Below are 20,893 nucleotides of genomic sequence, written 5' to 3' on the forward strand. Positions count from 1 at the left end.
ATTTAAAGTTCGTGCTTTAGTTCCATTTGCAGACAGCGAAATAATTGCAACATGGCAGATGGCCATCTGTCAATAGGCAGCAAAAAAAAAAAAAAAAAAAAAAGAAAAGAAAAACAGAAAACGAAACAAAATTCCATCCACTCATGATGCTACGTGGCAGAGCAGGCACAGCTATTGTGGGCGGCGCGCACTTCCATTGATTTTTGGCCAATTGGCGGCGTTGTCTTGTCCGGCGAACAGCTGCCATGATGTGGCGTTAAATTATATTTGACTAGCGCGTGTCCAGCTACAGTTGGCCATAATTTACTTGCAACAATTCCAATTTTCGATTACTTCACAGGCGTTGATGACATCATCATCATCAGCAGCAATGCCATCATCACCATCACTATCAGAGAGCAGGCCATTATGCTATTTACATTTATTATTGATTCCCAACAAATTGCCAAACATTGACTAATGAGCCTATATTGTGGCCGAGAGGTCAACATCCAGTTTGTGGTCAGCAAGAGACTTCGGCAAGACTCTCCGCGTAAAGTGTGTAGGTAATTAGGCTTGTGCACAGGTGTTTTAGCTAGAAGAGTATGTCAACAAATATATGAAAATAAATGGGATAAATAAAATAACTAACGAAAATTTAAATTTGCATTTCTTTTAACCAGTCCAATTAGCACGTATTTAGCTCACAATTTAGATTTCATCTTGACCTGGTTAGGGTAGTATGAAGTCGTTGCTTTTGACACTTATTCTTATGTATTTCGCTATAAAGTCGAGATTTATGGGCTGCGTCTATATAAATCATGCTTAGGTCACAATTCATTATGCTTAGCTGAGAGTCACTTGGTCTTTCTGCATACCAATTTGCCGTAGCATACTTTTCCGGGCAGCCCGGGCGAGAATGGCCAACGGCAAAGGTGTTCATTTTTACGATCCACGGACGGTGCTTTGGCCAACAAATGGCTTGGCAGCCAGACTGCACAAATTGCTAATTAGTTGAGCGGAAAAGGTGTCCAGCTACAACAAAAAATGGGTGAAAAAATGGGGAAAAGAAACAAATTTGCCAAGTTCAAGCTGACAAAGCGTTTTGTAAACTTATCAAGCACTTTATTTATGCTTTTTATTGGGTTGCCTCAAGCAATTTATCTAGAGAAAAACGCGAGCCATTGAAAATGAAATGCAAAATCAAAACACAGCGAAATTCATTTCCACCTGGCCATGAAACGCAGTCCACTGGAACAAAATGGCTTAGTAAGGAAAGCAAAAGTAGAGGATTTGGTTTTTCTGTAGATTTAATACGCTTACGATTTAATATTATAATGATATATATATATTTAAAAAATTTTTATTTATTTTTTAAATTTATAAAATAGATGATAAATTAATTTTTATTTCTGCATATATATATATTCTGAATATTTATATTAAATGATGCGCAAAGTCTCATCATGTTTTCTTTCTTATTATTTTTTTTGTCTTTCTCTATGCAAATCAATTTTTTCTTTGCTTTTCAATGTCTGCTTACTTTTCTTACACTTTTTCTAGCGAAGTTTTTTGTTCGTTGTGAAAGTGTATAAAAAGTAGTATAGAAACTTTTTCGGCAACATATAATTTATTACACTTTCTTGCAATTCTGCTTTGTCATCGTTTATTGTTGTTCACAGTGAATTGGGCAAACATTTTGTAATTTGTTTCGCTTAAAACACGATTTAAACTCCAATTTCATTATTTCCAATATTATTTCTGCAAAATTTATTGAATGCACTTATTTCATTGGCAAATTGTGCGTAACTAAGCGCCAACAATAATATTAGGCATTTGGCAGCTACAGCAGAGAGAAAAAAAAAAAAAAAATAAATAAATAAAAATAAATAGATATAAACGTGTTTTCAGTTTATGGTAATTTTGTTTACAACGTATTTAATTTAAACACATACCCTGTCCACTGTGCATAGAGGGCTTAAGGGGAGGGATTGTGATTTGAATTTAGAATTTGTATAATTATTATTTTTTTGTGAATTTGATAGCATTCTAATTAGCTTATGTTTTTTATTTTATTTATCTGCTAATTATGTCGAACATTTGTTGTTCTATATTCAGTTTAATATTTTGCAGACTTTTTAATGCAGTTAGCTTTAAATAGTCAGAAATGCTGTTACAAATAATAATTTCTTAACTTTTAATATTATATTTTATACTCTCTATAATGAAAATGATGTCCGATATAAATTATTATTCAGCCTTTTATTTAAAAATATTTTAAATTGCTACCACTCTATTTTACAGGGTATCTGGCACAGATCGCCACCTAGTGCAGCTGTTAAATTGTTGATTGCGTAAGCATTTAGCTTGACCCGAATCGCCTTAGATTAGTGGCAGTCGGCAAATGAATGTGTGAACACAATCAATTTTGCAAATCGTTTGCTGTCCACGCATTAGGCTGTCAAATGAACTCATGCAGGGTGCGTGTGTGGGACCAAAACAAACGAAAGTGCGCATTGCAAATGTCAGTGGGAATGAGAATAATGGGGTGTGTGTGTGGGTGAGGTGTGGCAGCAGGTCACGTCGTCCCTGTTGGCAGAGATCCTTTGGCACTGTCAGTCAAGGCTTAGACTGAATGAGCTGTGACTTTGCCGCTTGCCGTTGCCAGCTGTCGCCGTTGCTGTCGCTCATTGATTAATGAGTTGATGGGTTGGCACTTAGCTCGGCTTGGCATGCATGGCGTATGCGCAACTTGGCGCTTTGTATGCATTGGCTGCTTGCCACGGGCACGTGAACCAGCTGAAGTGCAGCTGTTGACAATGCCATCGTCAGCGCGAGCAGCGAGCAGCGAGCAGCGAGAAAGAGTTGTCATCGGCAGTGCGGCACGTGTTGCTGCCACGCACAGATGCCTCGAAAGGATGCCAGGATGGCAGCAGTGCCAGAAGCTGTCGCTAATGCACTCCAATTTGCCAATGGGTTATCACACGGCGACTATTACAGGCCGAACACCTTGATGCCGCCATCCGGTCGAGTCTGCAGTCACATTGTTGGCTTCTCTGTTGACTTTCTGGCTCGCTGCGCTCAATTGAGTGGCGAAATTGGCTTGTGGCTGAAACAATTCACTCACACCGTCTGTCTGTGCTCATTATGTCAGGTTTGCCTCTGCCCAAAGCCCGCTCGGCCGTGCACCAATTGCACTTCCCGTTCCGCTTCCCGCTCACCTGTGCAGCAGCACTGCTCACATCGATCGAAAGACCCGGACAGCTAATTCGCTATGCATGCCAGGCAGACAGCTCACGTGCCGCTTTAGCTGCTCAATATTTTATAGGACTTTCAGCCAGTTCTATGTACATGTGTCGTATAAGCAATCTCTACTTTTAGTTTGCCGCTCTTTCTCTCCCGGAATGAAATGAAATTGCTCGCATTCGTGCAGAAAACTTTGCTGCAATCATATATTTTCGAGCTGTCTTCATATTTTTTATGATTTGCATATCAATATATGCATGCCGAGCAGCCAAAACCTGTTACCAACGAAGTAACCAGGTAAAATCTGCATACATTACACTTTTGTTTTTCTCTTTTCTCCTTACGTTTTGTGTGAGAACCAATTGCAATTTTTGCTGCATTTTATGCGTTGAAATTTTGAATATGAGTAGTAATTGTAATTGTAGTAGTAAGTCTAGACAAATATCATATGATGTATAAATCATTTATATGAGAAATTTTCTAAGCTAAATCTTGGTAAATATAAATATAAATATAAGACATATTTAAGACATTTTAGCAGTGTATAATTATTTTATATTTTTATGCAGATATACTGTAAGTATTTTAAAGTTATATAATATATTTATTATATAATATACATATATTTTGTAGATATTCTCAGTTGATTTTTTTTTTTAATTTTAACATAAATATACTTATAATATAAAATATAAATATATATTTTTAAAAATATTTATTTTATTTTTTTTTTGCGTTACAGAATTGTGTTATTTAATTTTAAACAAAATCGAATTTTTATATTTTATTATTGTATTTTCTCGTTTTTGTAATTGCTCATTTTTGTGTTTTCTCCTTTATCTGTATGTTAAATAATAATCTATCATTGGTATTACCATACTCTATAGTACCACAACCTTAAACTTGAATTTGCTTGCTGTCAAAGCCACAGTCAAGGCAAAAGTTGCTCTCATCGAAACAAAGTAAATTTATGTTTACTTTGACACAATTGATTTCGAAGTATGGTTGGCTCTTTGATAGTTCTTTGAATATATAGTATATTGATTCAGTGCAATTGTCGTCTTGCTATTCGCCCATTGTCTGTCTAAAAGCAAACATTGTAGATGCTGTTGCAGCTTGTGACTTGAATATAGGAGCACTTTAGATTCAAGTTGAAAAATAATATGCCTGTGCATATATGTATCTAGGACAATAGGTAGCTTGACAATCGGTTGAAAAAGTTGCAGTCTCTAAAGTTTTATAGCCAGAAAATTTGTTAGTTGAATTACTGTCGACCTTTTCTATTGATTTATTGAAAACTTTTTTACGCCACTTAAGGGAGTGCCTAGCGTGAGAAAGCTGTATATTCCACAGTTTTCCCAAAGTTTGACAGCAAAGTAACTGTGCATCGCTTCTTAAGTCGGAGAAGTCAGCGGCTGCTGGTCATGCTCGACTTTTATACTCTGGCTTATAAGTTGACTTGTATTGTAATGGAGCTATAGCTTATAAAATTTAGATATTTACAAGAGTTGGAGATGGACCCATTCAAGAATTACTTTTCTACATAAATATGTGGACTTATATTAATTTGAATGTATTGCATGTATATTCATATATTCACAGTTTGTCTTAAGCTTCAGCAGCTTTCAGCTTATATATGTTATATTATTATTATATTTATTTTTTTAATTTAAAATATTTCATATTCCTTCTTATGTCACACGTTTCGCTGTCAGGTTTTTTCTTGACACTTTCTGCTCTGTGCCGTCAGGCTTTGATATTTAAATCATATTTGTGTCACCTTTCTGGTGTTTTTGTGCGTGTTTCCAGCCAAATTGGACATTGGCAATGTGTCGAGCAGACAGCCCAAGGCCGAAAGCCTTAATTTGTATGGCGCTGCCTTTGGCTGGATGTTTGCGTATGCAATTGATAAGCCAAATTAGGCTGCCAATTCACTGCAATTATCATTTAGAGCTCTAGAGAGACGTATCAGCAATTTGGCCTGCAACAGCTCCACTCAGCTCCATTGACATTGGAATGGACGTGCGAGTCCGGTTGGCTCATATGGATGTGGATAACACGTTCGTTGACACTGCAGATACTTTTAGTGTGCAGCGCGTTATAACCGAATTATCAGGCGAGTTATGTCGCCGTCTGCTTTGACACGCCGCAGAGAGTCGTTGACATTGCTCGACTGTAATGGCATAATTTAAGAGGCTTTAGACAATGCCTGGCAGCGGCCTCTCGCCGGATCTCACAAGCTGCCTCACGGCCAGCTGCTGTCCCTTTTTGTTGCTGTTGTTGCTGCTGCTGTTGCTTTTGTTTCTTATTTTTGTAGTAATTTATGTGCGTTGCTTTTTCTGTCAAAGTCGTTTGCTATGATGACAAACGCAGCCAGCAACAATTGTAAAGTACATGACATGGGTCGTATACGTTATATTTTGCGAGCCAACTTTTAACGCACAAATTGTAGCGATGTAGTGAGGCGAAGCGGCAGAAGAAGACGAGCTGGAGGTGGCAGTAGATATATGATTCACACACAGCCACACCCACACACGCACAGGGAAGCAGGCAATTTCCTTGAGGGTGTCTTGGCTTGCGACACGGGTGGCTGAGTTATATGTGCAACTTAATTTGCAGCTGCCACACCTGTGGCTTCTGAGGCTGGCTGTGCCAGCCTTGGCCCTTTTTGACATGAATTTATGAGATAATATTCGTGGCTCTGCATATTACTATATGAGTGCGTGTGTGTGTGCGTGTGAGGTGATGCGTTATGCATGTATGTGACATAAAACTGTTGCAACATTCATTAAAATATATTCCGTTTAATAAATAAATGTGGTAATGTATTTGCCTGACAGCGATGCTAACAGAGCGAATCCTTAAGAGCCACAAGAGTCTGTTGAAAACTTAAGAGCGCACGCCCTGTAATGTAAGTCAGTGGGTTACAGCTACTAGGGCTCGGCTGTTAACAGTCCACGCTGTTAACTCGGACACGTGTTGCATGGCTTTCACTTTTGCTAACTCTGTTAAAATTTCCCTCCAGCTCAGTCTAGTCGGGACCCTTGCGCACGGCGCCGCTCAGTATGCAGCGTAGCCGCGTGATCGTCTGACGTGTGTGTGTGTGAGAGTGAAAGGGAAGCGCAGCGCAGCGCTGTTTTCGTAATTCGTATTAACGTATTCCTATGCAAAAGGACGTAAGCAAATACTGTCAAAAGCAAAACCGGGCCTATGGAATTATTCATGAAGCAAAGCGCTGAGCGCCGTCGTTTTTCTCCGCCCACTTGCGAGGCGGCATGTGTATGATGCGTTATCCTTTGTGCGTTTCCCTGTATGCAAAGATATTTTGTGCTCGTTGTCCTCGGGCGGTCTTAAAGTTTTAAAGCTTCGAAAATTTGAGAACAACCAGTCAAAAAATGCGACAGCAAAGTGAGTGAGTTCAGTGAGTAAACAAACAGTGGATAATTTTGCAGAGAAATAATAAGTATAAATTAAATAAAAATATACTGAAGTGTTCCAGTTTCTTAAATTCATTCTTTTGTGAGTTTGGTAAGTCCTTGGAATAATCGTAGAATAATTCAAAAAATAATTTAATTTCGTTTCAAATCTCCTATACATACATCAATATATTATATAAAAAAGTTTTTATTTATTTAAAATCAATGTCGTCTTTATATATTTATTTAATTTACTTATTTGCATCTGTATCTGTATCTGCATCTGTATCTGTATCTGTATCTGTATCTGTATCTGTATCTGTATCTGTATCTGTATCTGTATCTGTATCTGTATCTGTATCTGTATCTGTATCTGTATCTGTATCTGTATCTGTATCTGTATCTGTATCTGTATCTGTATCTGTATCTGTATCTGTATCTGTATCTGTATCTGTATCTGTATCTGTATCTGTATCTGTATCTGTATCTGTATCTGTATCTGTATCTGTATCTGTATCTGTATCTGTATCTGTATCTGTATCTGTATCTGTATCTGTATCTGTATCTGTATCTGTATCTGTATCTGTATCTGTATCTATATCTGTATCTAAATCTGTAAGAATATATTCATTCATTCATTCATATATTATAAATGCAGAATATTAGTATTGCTGTCTTTAGAGTCTTGTCATGCTGCTGACAGTTCAGAGCAGGTAATTAGTAATCTTTTATTGATTACAATTTGAAAGCCTCTTATTGGATTTATGATATTCGAATGACTGAATAAATGTTTTTCTGCAATGATTAATGATTAAACTAATCAAAATTTGAGTGCCGCAAGAGACAGAGTTTAGAGTCCTCAAATTCTCTTTCATGTCATGATTGATTGATGGCTTATGAATAAACCGAATCATACTGAGGCCCCAACAAGAAACCTATTAAATCTTAAATATTTTTTTAATCTGTGAATTTTAATGGACAGCTGTCCTTACCACCAGTTTCCAACTCATCTCTCTCTCTCTCTCGCAACAAACGAAATCTCTCTGACAAATTTAAACAACTTTAAAAATATGAATTGGGAATTGAAGCAAAAAAGTTGTTTTTACATATATGGAATATATGCTTTTGCAAAAAATGTCTGTCTGTCTAGGGATATCAAGTGTAAACCCGAAACGTATCTAAAAACATAAAATAACAATAATTTTTATTTTTTTTATATTTTTATTACATCCAATTTCGGGTCATTGAGAGGCTTTGAATAATATATTATATTATTAATACATTTATTTAAATATATAATATATTGTTTTGGGGATGTTTGCATTTGTTCACATGAACATATTCATTAATTCATTCAGTCAAACACTTTGTTGTTTACCCACAATTAATTTTGTACTATGTAAAACATTTTGCACAGTGCACCGAGAGACAGGCGGCCCTGTAGATGAATTTATGACGAACACGTGTGAGTGCTAGCTACTATTGATAGCTCCAATGTATTGCATAGACACATAGGACATATATTATAATACATATATACTATGTATACAAGAAAATATATATATTTGGTTGCGTGCTTCAGGGCTGGAATTTATGTGAGGCAGCCGAATTTATTGTTATTGACTTAACGCATCGAGATTTTGGCTCCCGCATATAGTATAGTCGAGCACTTCAGAATATTGGGCCAGCCTTAATAAAAAGTCAATTTTGGGCAGCATATTGGAATTATTTGTGGCTGCTGCATTGACTTTGAAGAAATTCGAAGTTTATATCCCAAGAAAATTGGCTGATAATAAAACATTTAATTAAATTGGCCTAAAAGACGAACAAACAATTTTTATTTAATTTTTATTTGTTTATTTATTTGTAAAAATAAAAGTAAAAATAAAATTAAAGTAAATAAATTAAATAACTTACAATAACATAAAACAGCTAGTTTAAGTGATTTTTAATTTTTTTTTTTAATTATTTATAGAAAATTGAGAGCTTATATAATTTATTTATATATTACAAATTAACATACATCAACTATTAAATGAAGTAAGACTATATTTATTCTTTTGTTTTTATTTTTTTTTTATTTTTATTTATTTTTTTTGTATATATGCTCTTAAAAAAATTGAATCAAGATATTTTTATTATTAAATAATAATAAAATATAGTACAATCTTTTTTTTTAACTTACTATTGATTTTAATTCTTTTTAATTGCAATTAACATGATCCAACCCCTCATTATCTTTAATCAAATGCATATTGCTCTCGTCTATCTGCCTGTTTCTGACTGTAACTTTAGAAAAACGCATTCCATTAGTGCACGTTTGCTGCTAATTAGCAACTACTACAGCTGCAACGGGGAACAATGCGAATGCAAATTCAATTAGTAGTAAGGCATAAGACGCATTCACTTCCAGTTATTCACAACGTGAAACTTTGCCAGAGGGCTTACAAATGCATTAAGAGTTGTTTTAAAAGGAAATAAATCAAATTGTGAATCAGAAAAATATTATCTAACCAAATAAAATTATCTTAGCTCGGAATGCTGAAGCAGAAATCAACTTATTTAGCTTACTGCATTATAGAAGGATTTCATGAAAGTAAATGAGAAAAGGCTTTGAATGCTGGGATATTTTGCTCACTTACAAAACTGTTGATTAACAAAGTTCAGTTCTCAGAAAATATTTAAAAATGCACATTTTTACTATAAATTTTCGAATAGTACAAAATGATTTTCTATTTGAACTCGATTGAATTGAATCTAATAAAAATATTAATGTTGCAATAAAATGATAAAAAATTATTAATTTAAAGATAAGCTCTTATTGCTAAAGAATTGATATATATATAAAAAAAAATAATAATAATAAATAAAAAAAAACACACAATTTCATTCTTTGGCGAATTTACCATTATTTTGAAAGACTTACGGATTTATGTCAGAGCATTTCTCTCTCGGGGAAACCATCAAAAAAGGAATGCCTTTTTTGGTACGAGACGTTAACTTTAAGAGGCTTATAGTTTTATTTCTAACGAATTATATTCCTGACTCTTAGCACTCAACTATTTTTTATTCCTTTATTTCGAAATATTTCGTTTGCTCACTTGCATATTTGCTGCGCTACTGGGCGTCGAAGGCTTTGCTCTTACTTGCTTTGTTTAGACTTTTGCTTTATACCCTGAACTCACTGAAAATGTTTTTAAAGCGTAAACAAATTTTATGGAAATTGATGTAACAGGCGATTCATTAAAGTCTGTATGTAATATATATAAAGAGATAAATAGTATATATAGATAGTATAATATATAATATAGATAACAATTTTTAATTTACAATTTGCAATTCTAATTTATAAAATCGATCCCACTTTTTGTGTGGTATTTTTCTGTATTAAATATACTGAGTGCTAGTTTTTTTTTTTTTTTTTTTTTTTTTTTTTTTTTTGTTAATATATCCCGTAATTGCGCTCAGAGTAGAAGAGGGCTGTGTGCTTTGGCACATACATAGACGCTCAAACCGAACCCCTGCTTAATTGTGTGTATTATTTTTTCTGTATATATTATTAGTAAAATCGGTTCCATACAGAGTCTGAGTAATTTCTAATCTCTTACCTCTGACTAGAGCCCTCTAGTTTCTGCTATTTTTTCTTCTTACTCAACTATGCTTAAAATTCTTCATAGTCTGTGCTCACTCACATTTATTTGAGCATTTAAAATGCAATTTTCTGGTAACAAGTGCCAACATACGAAATTGTGCAACTCTTTCTTTTCTTCTCTCTCTCTCCCTCTCTTTCTTTTTTGTTTTTGATATCCTGGTTAGCCAAAGTATTTGTGTAACATGAGTGAACCCCTACAAGTATGCACATGTTTGAGAGTTATTGTTGTACTGCTGTTGTCGTTTGTCACGTGATAGTAGTGCACTTTCCACAACTACCAGTACAACACCCTCATCATGTGCTGCCTTATCACAGCTAACTTGCAGCTGCTGCACCAGCAGCTCGTAAAAATTACAAATTGAACAGCAACAGAATATGAAATGGAACTTGCCGCACTGAGTGCCGGCTGCTGTTCTTTCAAAAACTTTTCCGGCCGTACTTGCGTTTTCTTTTTTCTTTTCAGAATAAGTAAATGCAATGCATGGACATTGTGCTGCGAGCATAACTTAAGTTAACTGAAGCGAATGTGCGCAAATATTGTTAGAGTCAAACAATTTGATTTTTGGCAAAAAAAAAAAAAAAAAAAAAAATTCAAGAGAAAATATTTTGGCAAATTGCTGAACATTGCGTAAAGTTTGTTTTTATTTTATAACTATATAACTGTTGACTTGCTTTAATGTTTAACATAGATGAGAAATCAGAAATTCAATGAGGTCGAGCATATCTCTTAGTCAACCAATTTGGCGTGTGGCACTCATGCTTGTTTTTTAATACATTTTATATTATGTGTGCAACATTTTTGGGTCCTCTTTTGACAAAATTTGCTTATGGGTTTGCAGTTGTACCCTGTATGACTGTATAGAGAGTGAGTCTATTAGCTGTTGAGTGTAAACCGAGCGAATATATATAGCATATAACATATGGTACCTAAATACTTTCCCTTTGAATATAAATGAGCAAAAAGAAAATTTGAATTTAGACTAAATTAATAACTATCTAAATATAAATAAAACTCATTAGAAACTAATTTTAGCCCAAATTCCCATCTAGCAATTTGTGAATATAATTACGTGAAATTTTAAATATTATTAAATATTTTTTGTTTATTTATTGATATATTTATTTATTTATTTTAACAACTTAACAACTTATTCTACAAATATTTCTAAAAACGAATATAATTTACTTCGAACTCTTTTGCTGAGTATCTCATAGTCACCTACTCTCACAGCGTCCGTCCTCACTGGCATAATTTTATGTGTTTGATAATTTGGTGGTGCGCTTGGCTCAGCTGTGCAAGAGGACGCGCTTATATGGTACTATGTCTATACAGCTGAAAGTGCTGCTGAGAATTTCATAAGCATTAAATGTGCAGGCGGCGCCAACGGCAACGCGCACACGTCGCCAATTATGTCCTGAATGTGGTCATGGGATGTCTGTGTGCGTGTGTGAGGGAGAGTGAGTGTGTGTGTGTGTGTGAGAGAGTGTGCTGCTGGCTTGAGTGGTCTCAAACAGCGGACAAAGTCTTTGTGTTTTGTTTCTTGTGCCGTTCTTCCGACTTGTCTTGCACTTCCGTAAACATATCATTTGACGTGCAGGGGCTGTGGTCCGTGCGTGCTTTTCGCTGTCTTCAGCACAGTTTACGGTCTGAGAGCCTCGACTCGAACGGATTCACGTGCGGCGTCCTTTTGATTTTTTCTGCTGCTCACAAAAGTGAAGAGAGTATATTGGTTGTGGCAAAATATGAAAAGCTTTTGGAACTAATATATAAATATATTTTATGTGGCACTGCCAGCCAAAAGACTTCCATTGATTACCACAAATTGTACATAAATCTGTAAAGGGACACGGCAAATCCAAGCGAGTATTATGCAGTCACTCCCACCCGATTGCAATAATTCCCTTTGTTTGTGCACTCTGCATGAGTCGCGGCTTCATTTAAAATTCAATGTAGTACACGAGCTGCGTGATTTCCGAGCGCGTTGTCATGCCACGCCTTTCACGGCATTCCACATACAATTCCAATTCCAATCGCAGCCGGAGACGAAGAAGCAATCTGAAGCAGTGCGTCCGCCCTCACAAAACGGTAAATATTTGCATTTCCGTGCCGTGTAATGTTTGCCGCACTTGCGACAGCGCTGAAAGGATCTCAGTCGCATTCCTTTGCCACAGCATGGACAGGTTTACAATTAGCGCTCGTGCAGCCAGTTTGGCCAACCCAATCGAGATTCATGATTACAGCGCGGCACGTACTCAGCTATAGATTGAATGTGGAAGGAAGAGTGCGGGTATATGGCAGACAGAATTTCGTAGAATCCGGTTACGGATTCTGAACATTACATAAACAGTTTTTATATGAAATGCCGAAATGATTTTGTTAATAATAATACTTAGAAAAAAGTAAATATGAATTAACAAATTTGGAATATTATAGTTACTTCAAAAGTCTTTGACGATTGCAAATAAAAAAAATATTGATTTAATTAATGAATAATTTTGTTATCATAACTAACAAGTTTTCTGCTAAGCAAAATAAATAATAAATTGATTAAATATAAAGTGTCCCATATAAATAAATAATAAGATGTGTGGCAAATATAGAACTGATGTTATATTTATGGAAACGTTTTATTATTTATACTATAATATTATTTATTATTTATTTTTTTATTTATTATTTATTTTTATTTATTATTTATTTATTTATTATTTATACTATAATACTAATTAGTTTTTTTAATATAATACAAAAATCAATCAAGAAGCACTGGGAGAGTTAGCGCAGCGAGCACTGAATTACTTATCCAGTTCCAAAGGCGACCTCTTCTATTTATAATCAGAGCTCTCTAGTATATATAACGTTGTTCTCTCCTTGACAAAATAGTCTGAGTGCGACGGTTTTGCAACTTATATTCAATGAGATCGATCAAGCTCTTTACTCTAAGAGCTCAATGCAGCAAAAGGGCTTTTGTGTATGTGTTGGTATGCAAGCGACTGCTCTGCTCAGCCTACGTGAGTGAGGAATGTGTGCAGGTGTATGTGAATGTGAAGACTGTTTGCAAAGACATCAGCTATCTCTTACTCACTGAGTATTATCGTGCGAGCGTTAATCGTTTCACTCACCAAATGAGGCTCTTTAAAGAACATCAGGCAAATAGTTTAACCGAAGACGTAAATGGGAAAGACATGAATAGTTTCGCTCAGAGCGAGTGGGTACTGTGTATGCATTTTTTCAGTTTATCTACGTTAACAGTTATTTTCGAGCTATGCTTATAATAGTTTTTAGTATATAATGCATTCAATTGATTTAACAATATATTTTTTACACATATTATATATATATTATATATTATTTTATTTTATTTTTTTTATTTATTGTTTTAATTCATTCAAATGATTTAGCACCATAATTGATTTTTGATTTATTCATATATTTGTTTTTTGTGTTTTTTTTTTTTTTTTCATTTCACATTTATTTATTTATTTTTTTATTTTTATTTATTTATTTTTTTTATTATATAATTTAAGTACTTTCATTATTCTACAATACAACAGCAGTGTGCTATTAAATAATTATAAAATAAATAACAGCTCAAGCAGCTTGAAGGCGGTCTTTATCATGGCTTCAATACGTACGCCATTCAGCTTACAGCTGAACGCCTCAAGTATGAGTAGACCCTTTCAAATCTTCACCCAGTATTAAAATGCATATTGATGGGAAGTCAACAAAGAGTAGATTAATCTATACTCAGCAGAGTTAACAATAGTTGAAAACTTTAAGATAAGCCAAGCTGCTTATTTAGTTGATTTTAATTATCCCTACACAATGCACCGCATGTAACCTGAACATTGAGCCATTATCAACCGTATTACTATAAGCTCCCGTATTCATATAATTACTATACTGACTCTAAGGCAGCTGCAACGCAAACTAAGCCCGATTAAAAGACATGAGCACACATTAAATTGCTCTACGATTTAAATGCCGTCCATTATACTGTCTGATGGAATACTCTCTAAAGTAAATAAAAAGGTTAATCTTTGCCGTGCAACTAACAAGGATAAGTTCCCAAGGCCGCAGACAGACTTTCGCAAGTGAAAGGATGAAAACAGAGAAGAGTAAACTTTATGCAAAGCTTCATTAATTTTTGTGTGCTTCGCATCGAGGTCTGAGTGTCTGCGGGGGGGGATTGGGGCAGCAAGTTTTTGGCCAATGAAAGTGGGTCAGGCGCTGCGCTGCTAGACACTAAATCGGTTCGACACTAAAGCCATTTCAGCGCTTCGATTCACTTGCACTTGAATGTCAAGTGCAGGAGGCATTGAGTGTCTGGTCCTGGTCGGTGTAGCTGCAGTTTGTTGGCTGTTTGTTTGGCCAGCGTCGCTCGAGAGTTGGCCAACTTCTGGCTGGGCTTGAAGAGCCTCAACTTGGCTATTGTTGTGTTACGCCCCACTGTGTTCCACTCCCACTTGCAACAGGAGCCTCAGCCAACTGAGCTGCTCTTTTGCATGGGTATGCGCGTGTGTGTGTGTGTGTGTGTGTGTGAGGCATTTGCTGACCGGCTCTGCTTGCTTTTTATGGCAGCTCGTAAAACTTAACGCTCCTACATTGCTCTGATTTCGGGCAATGGAATTTTAATAAATTCCCGCCACATTGCAGCTTATTTACCGTTGCCAAGTCACAGACAAAGTCGCTTGCTCAGGTAAAAAATACTTGCCTTATTTATTTGCTCTGATCCGCTGCTGTGCACTCGCTCGGTCAGCTTGTCGTCATTAAATTCACGCGTAATTAACTTGATTAACATTTAATTGCAAAACGCCCACTGTGCGTTGAGCTATGCTGATTTTCTAAAAATAAAAGGGAAATCTCTTAAAGAGCCGTCGGCCACATCGCTCGGGCATTGCATAATCCGCCACGCTGCATGGCTACACGCTGAAACATTGGCAAATAATTAATGCAAACTCAATTAGAGCGCGGAGCTGGCACGCCAATCACACATACGCACTGTTAAACGTTAGCGCCGTGACAAGCGTAAAATTTACGCGTTTCGTTATATGGCTTTAATCTGCACGAAGGCCAATCAAAAGGGTGTAAAAATGTGGCAAGCAGGCAAACGAACCCCCACACACCCACACAGTCAGATAGAGTCGCCCAAAAAAGTATGCAGTAAATTTGGCACATTTTACGACTGCGCTTCGATTTGCAGCTGGCGTCGCAGTCAACCGCAGGTACAATCAAAACTTGAGTCAGAGCACAAACGAAAGCGAAAACAAAAGCGAAAGCGAAATCGAAAGGCTTACACACAAAGCATTTGATTTTTATTGCATTGCATAAAATAGCCAAGCGACAGTTACACGTATGCGTATACGCAGCGTCGAACAACTGAAATTGGAATCTAAAGAATATTGAGATATACTCAGCGCACAGAGACAACAATACTGCGCGAGTGGATGGCAAAATAAATGATAGTATCGGAGTGAAATGTTTAGCTGTTTGGGCGTTAAATGTGGCACATAATACGATTGCGGCATCGAGCAACTCCAATACAACCAGAGAGACTGGAGCCATGGTCACGGCTAGGATTTTTCCTTGTGCTTCGTTTTCGTTTTCGTTTTCGCTTTCGTTTGCTTTGCCTTTTAACGTAGTGCAATAAAACAGCATACAAATGCTGGGCATGCGGCACTTATTTATAGTGTAAGTATGCCCACAGTTAGCCTGGGAAATGGGAAAAGCTGTTTTCGCCAGCGCCAAGCGTGGGGTGCCAGCTACCCTCAAGAGGGCTCTATCAATGGGGAGGCGACTGAATTGCCTGGGCCTTAGCTGTGTAGTGGAAACGTTATCTCGGCTCAGCTTTAATTTTTGTACTTTAATTTAGGAAGTCATTAATTTTTAATTTCATTCGATTTTCAGTTGCCATGAGAGCTGTTTATTGAATTATTAGCTCAGTGTTTTAATTATTTATAGTAGAGCTCTAATGGTGCTTCAGCTTTATTTGTTGAATTTCTATAGACAAAGCAAAAATCGCAATGAATTTCTAAAATAAAGATATTTTCCATTATTTAATTAGTAATTCATATCGGGTTGCCTAATGGAATGTAAATAAAAATCAAAATTGGAAGTTATAAATAAATATGTAAATAATTAAATATATATAAATAATATATAAAAATAAAATTGTACATATTATTAAAAAATATATATACATTATAAAATAAATAAATGCAAACAAAAATTATAAAAATAATAATATAACAATAAAATAATAATAAAAATAAAAATAAATGCATGTATAATACATTTATTCATAATACAATACATTAATTGTAGATAAGTCAAAAGTGTTTAGTTATTAATTTATATATATAGAAAATAATAAATAAACACTAAATATATATATTTTTTATTATTTCAATATATTCATCATAAAAACTAATTTTCTATCATTTATTTTTTTTATTATTTTTATTATTTTATTTATGGTTATTAAAACATAATTCAAAAAAGTTTTCGAAATATTAAAAAAAATCCGTTGCACAATAAGTAATAATGTTTAATGGGGTATATATAATTTATTATATGTAATATATGTAAATAGCTATTACAAATGTATGTATATACACATAAATACATATCCATCCCCTTTGGCTGTATGCTCTTTGAGCAAGAGCTACGCCACTGCATTATCCATATATTCACTTTTATATATATTTTATATGGCTCGTTTTTTATATTAGCCCACATACGCAACATTTAAGTGGCGCCAAGGCCTACACACACACGCACACATCAAGAATGAACACTATCAAATGGCTAGATGTATGTATCTGTGTAAGTTGGGGCGGGTGGCAGCATTGGACATTAAAGGCATGAACATGCTCATTGCCTTGATATGCTTTTGTTTGCCATTAGGGCGAATGAATACAGGAAAAACTTGGCTTTCATTGCTGAATTGAATTTTTACAGTCTGCTGCGATTTTTCTCTGGGTGTGTGGATGTTATTTTATTTATTTATTTATTTTTTTTTTTGTGCTTTAAAGGCAAAAATGAAGTTGGAACAATGTCAGCTGCATGCGAGTAGAGAAGCTGAGTGAGCGAGTGCCACAGACTTGCTAAATTAATTAACTAATCTTCCCTCCCTTTTATGTCCCTGCCCAGATCTGTCTAGCTCTGTCTATCTTCATGTTTTGCTCATTTTCCTTGGATTGACTTAAATCAGCTTCTTTTCTTTTTGCCGCATGATTTTGCCATTTGCTTGATTTGCCTTTAGTTAATTAATCAGCTGTCGAGTGTGGAGTGGCAGAAACAACTTCAACTTGAACAGCGTCACCATCGTCGCTCGCAGCCGGAACTGGAGTACGGAACGGACAGCTGCTTGACATCGTTTTCCAATTACGAATATTCCGGCTGTTTTGGTGTCCTCGATGTAATCAGTCGTGAAATTATTTTGCAGCTTCCCATGCTCGGCGCACTAATTGCTGCGCGAAAATAAACTACTCGAAATTATTAGCCGGACCGGGTCAGACCGGACCAGAGCGGGCTTGTCACGCTTGTCCGCGCACAAAAAATGACTTTAAATTAGCTGCAGACACTCGACTTAATTTGTTATCTAGTATAAAATTATAGAGAAACAGACAAAAAAACTGACACATCATTTGATTCCAGCTGGATTTTCCGGCATTCAGATTTATAGCACGCGCAAGTTAATCAAGTAGAAGTAATAGGCGGAAAAAGTCATATTGGGTTCACATGGGGCAATCTTATATTAAAAATCTACAATCAATTTATAAAATTTATATAAAAAAAATCGATTTCAAATTCTTTCAACTTCAATGCAAGAAGAATTTATAAAGAAAAGGGAACAAGCGTAAGTATAAGAATAGAAAAAAAAAATTATATTCTGTATAAAGAGAAGAGAAATTAATATAAGAAGAGAAATAAAAACAAACGTCTAATAATTTACATTTAAATTGTACTTGAATTTAATGTAATGAAAATGAAAGGGAAACAAAAAAGGGCAAAAATCTAATTTAGATAATATTTCTTCAAGTTTTACAAAATAATAAGACTTAATGTAAGCTTTTAAAGAGATATCGTAAAGGGATATCGTAATATAAATATTTTTATTTTTTATTGTTATCATGTGGAAATTTATTTAAGATATTTTTAAATTAATTTTGTTGACCCCAAACTTTGCTATAAAATATTCATAAGCAAAATTGAATTTTTTATATATTTCTAATTTTTTATATCAATAAAAACATGAATAAAAATAAGCTGATAAGTAGTTAATTTCCTATTTAAGCATTCTAATTTGTCTGAAAATTTTTGTCATATATGTATATGTATTTTGGCATATATACCTCTGTACAAACGCATATTGCGTATACGCCCAGGTAGCACGTAGTAATTCCTTAAAATATGTGGTGAAAATAACCTGATTTATAAGCACTGCTGGAGTAGCTGCAGCACTTGCTGCACCGTCGAGCATTAAGCTGCCGTGCAGCATTTGCTTTCAGCTGGAAGACAGCTGAGCTGGGTCGGTGTAAAAAAAATTGTAAATTCTATAAGCAAACAAGCCACTTGGGGAAAAAGTGATGCCAGTTGGCGCTGCTCAAATAACAGAGAGAAAAGAAAAAGTTGTATTTTCACGGTAAATAAGGCTGTCAAAAGCAAGAGCAACAAGGACAATGGCCACACAGAATGACAGACGGCGAGAGTGAGAAGGAGAGGATGGGTAAAAGAGTGCGCGGGAGAGGGAGGGAGATGGGGTTGAGTGCTGCTGTTGAAAGCGCCCTGAGTGAAGGGTTGACAGAGGAAGGCCGGCGGGGCTGAGCCGCATAAAGTTGTGAAAATTTATGTAAATTGCACGATGAGAAGTCGACGTTTATAATTGTTAATTTGGCGCGCTGAAAACTGGAAATTTGCATTAAATTTGAGCTTAAAGCTTAAAGTGTGTTGCCAACAAGCACTTGGATCCAGTTTTAAGTTGGCCAACAGTTTGCTGCTCGCCATAAAAAAAAAAAAAAAAAAAAAATCAAATCAAATTTTGTTTACTATCCTCTTAAATTCAATTTACAGAAATCTACAAATTGAATATTTGTAAACATATAATAAACATGCGTAAATAAGCTGATTATACGCATATTTGCGCCTATATAGCGCAGCCAGCTATAATATCTCGCACGCCTCCCTGCCTCCTCCCTCGGCTCTTCGCACTCAATCTAAATGTATTCAACATTTATCTCATATTTTATCTCTACCTTTCGCACCTTTTTTGCCTCACGCCCCTCCCCCGCCTATGTTTGCCAATGATTGCTTTTTTCTGGTTTTTTGGTCGGGCAAGAAATTGTATATTTGATTTGAACTTTGCCCTGTTCGCCGCCTTCTGCCCCTCCACTCCGCCAGTCGCCAATGAGGTCACGATGAAATATTCACCGCAGGTGTAATATTTCACCCTTGTGTAATTCAAATTCGGTCTGGCAGTTGGCAGTTGCCTGTTAGCTGTGCCTGTTAGCTGTTGCCTATTGGTTGTTGTTGTCCGCTTTACATAGTCTGCGTTAATATGATTCCATTGTTGTTTGAAAGATTCATAATTTGCATATTACAAGTTGTCTGCTGATATCCTTAATTTGATGCTGATTCGTTTAAATGGGTAAATTGGAAAATTTATATTTATAGACCAGACATGAAAGTTATTTCGTTTATTTTCAAGGACAATTATTGCAGATCCCATTAAACCGCTCAGCTCATTAATGTTTTTTTATTGAATGGTCCAATTCATTAAAATTTCTTTCTTTTTTAAAGATAGTTTACACCCTTCACGCTCTCGGTTCATACTTTCCTACAATTTATTTGTTTTTGGTTTCTTATATATTCATCTTCAAATAAAATAAAGTTGACTTTAGAGTTATTGCAATAATTATTTTGTTAAAAATGTTGCAAAGGGATTAAAAGTAACTAAAATTGGGTTTTAAACAATCTAAATAGACAAAAAATAATTTATAATTAAATAGGAAATATACAATATAAAAACAAAATTTATTAGCACAATATTTGTGTTGAAATAAAAATTAATTTCAATATATAATATTAATTAAAATAACAATAATTAAGTATTAACTTAAATTCAAAGTGTTGAATCATTTTCATTTACATATTGAAGCTATAATATATTTAATTTCTTTAATTTAATTTTCATGCATGTTATATTTATGTATCTGTTAATATATATAAAATATTTAATAATAGAATTTGGTCCTTTGAATTTCTTTATTAATTAATTTAATAAAAAAAGTTTTCATTACATTTGTTTATTTGTTTGTTATTTTGTTATTTTTAATACAATAAAATATGTAGATGTATTTCAATTTTTAGATAAATAAAAAAAATATTATATTTATTATTAAATATAATTTTAGATATCTTAAATTTTTTTTGTTTTTTGTTTTTTAACCAACAAAAAATTCATATGAAAACCGTGAAAGTGTTTATACATAGCAAATATCAGAGTATTTGTGCTTTAATAAATTGCCATTTAAACTTGCTTTGAACTAGTTAAATATGCAACAAATGGCCATTGAATATTTAGCAAATGAAAACAAC

General features: G+C 34.8%; 1 protein-coding gene across 1 annotated transcript in view; it reads left to right on the forward strand.

The window, feature by feature from the left end:
• Positions 1 to 6,299: 6,299 nt before the first annotated feature.
• The window catches only part of mtt (mangetout), a 151,754-nt gene continuing 137,160 nt past the window's right edge, over positions 6,300 to 20,893 (forward strand). The window contains exon 1 of the mRNA XM_089472198.1: positions 6,300 to 6,753. The gene's annotated coding sequence lies outside the window, so the exon portion shown is untranslated. The remainder of the gene's footprint in view (positions 6,754 to 20,893) is intronic.

Source organism: Drosophila arizonae, chromosome 5 (genome assembly GCF_054131065.1).
Source record: "Drosophila arizonae isolate 15081-1271.41 chromosome 5, UAZ_ARI_1.0, whole genome shotgun sequence".
NCBI lineage: Eukaryota > Metazoa > Arthropoda > Insecta > Diptera > Drosophilidae > Drosophila > Drosophila arizonae.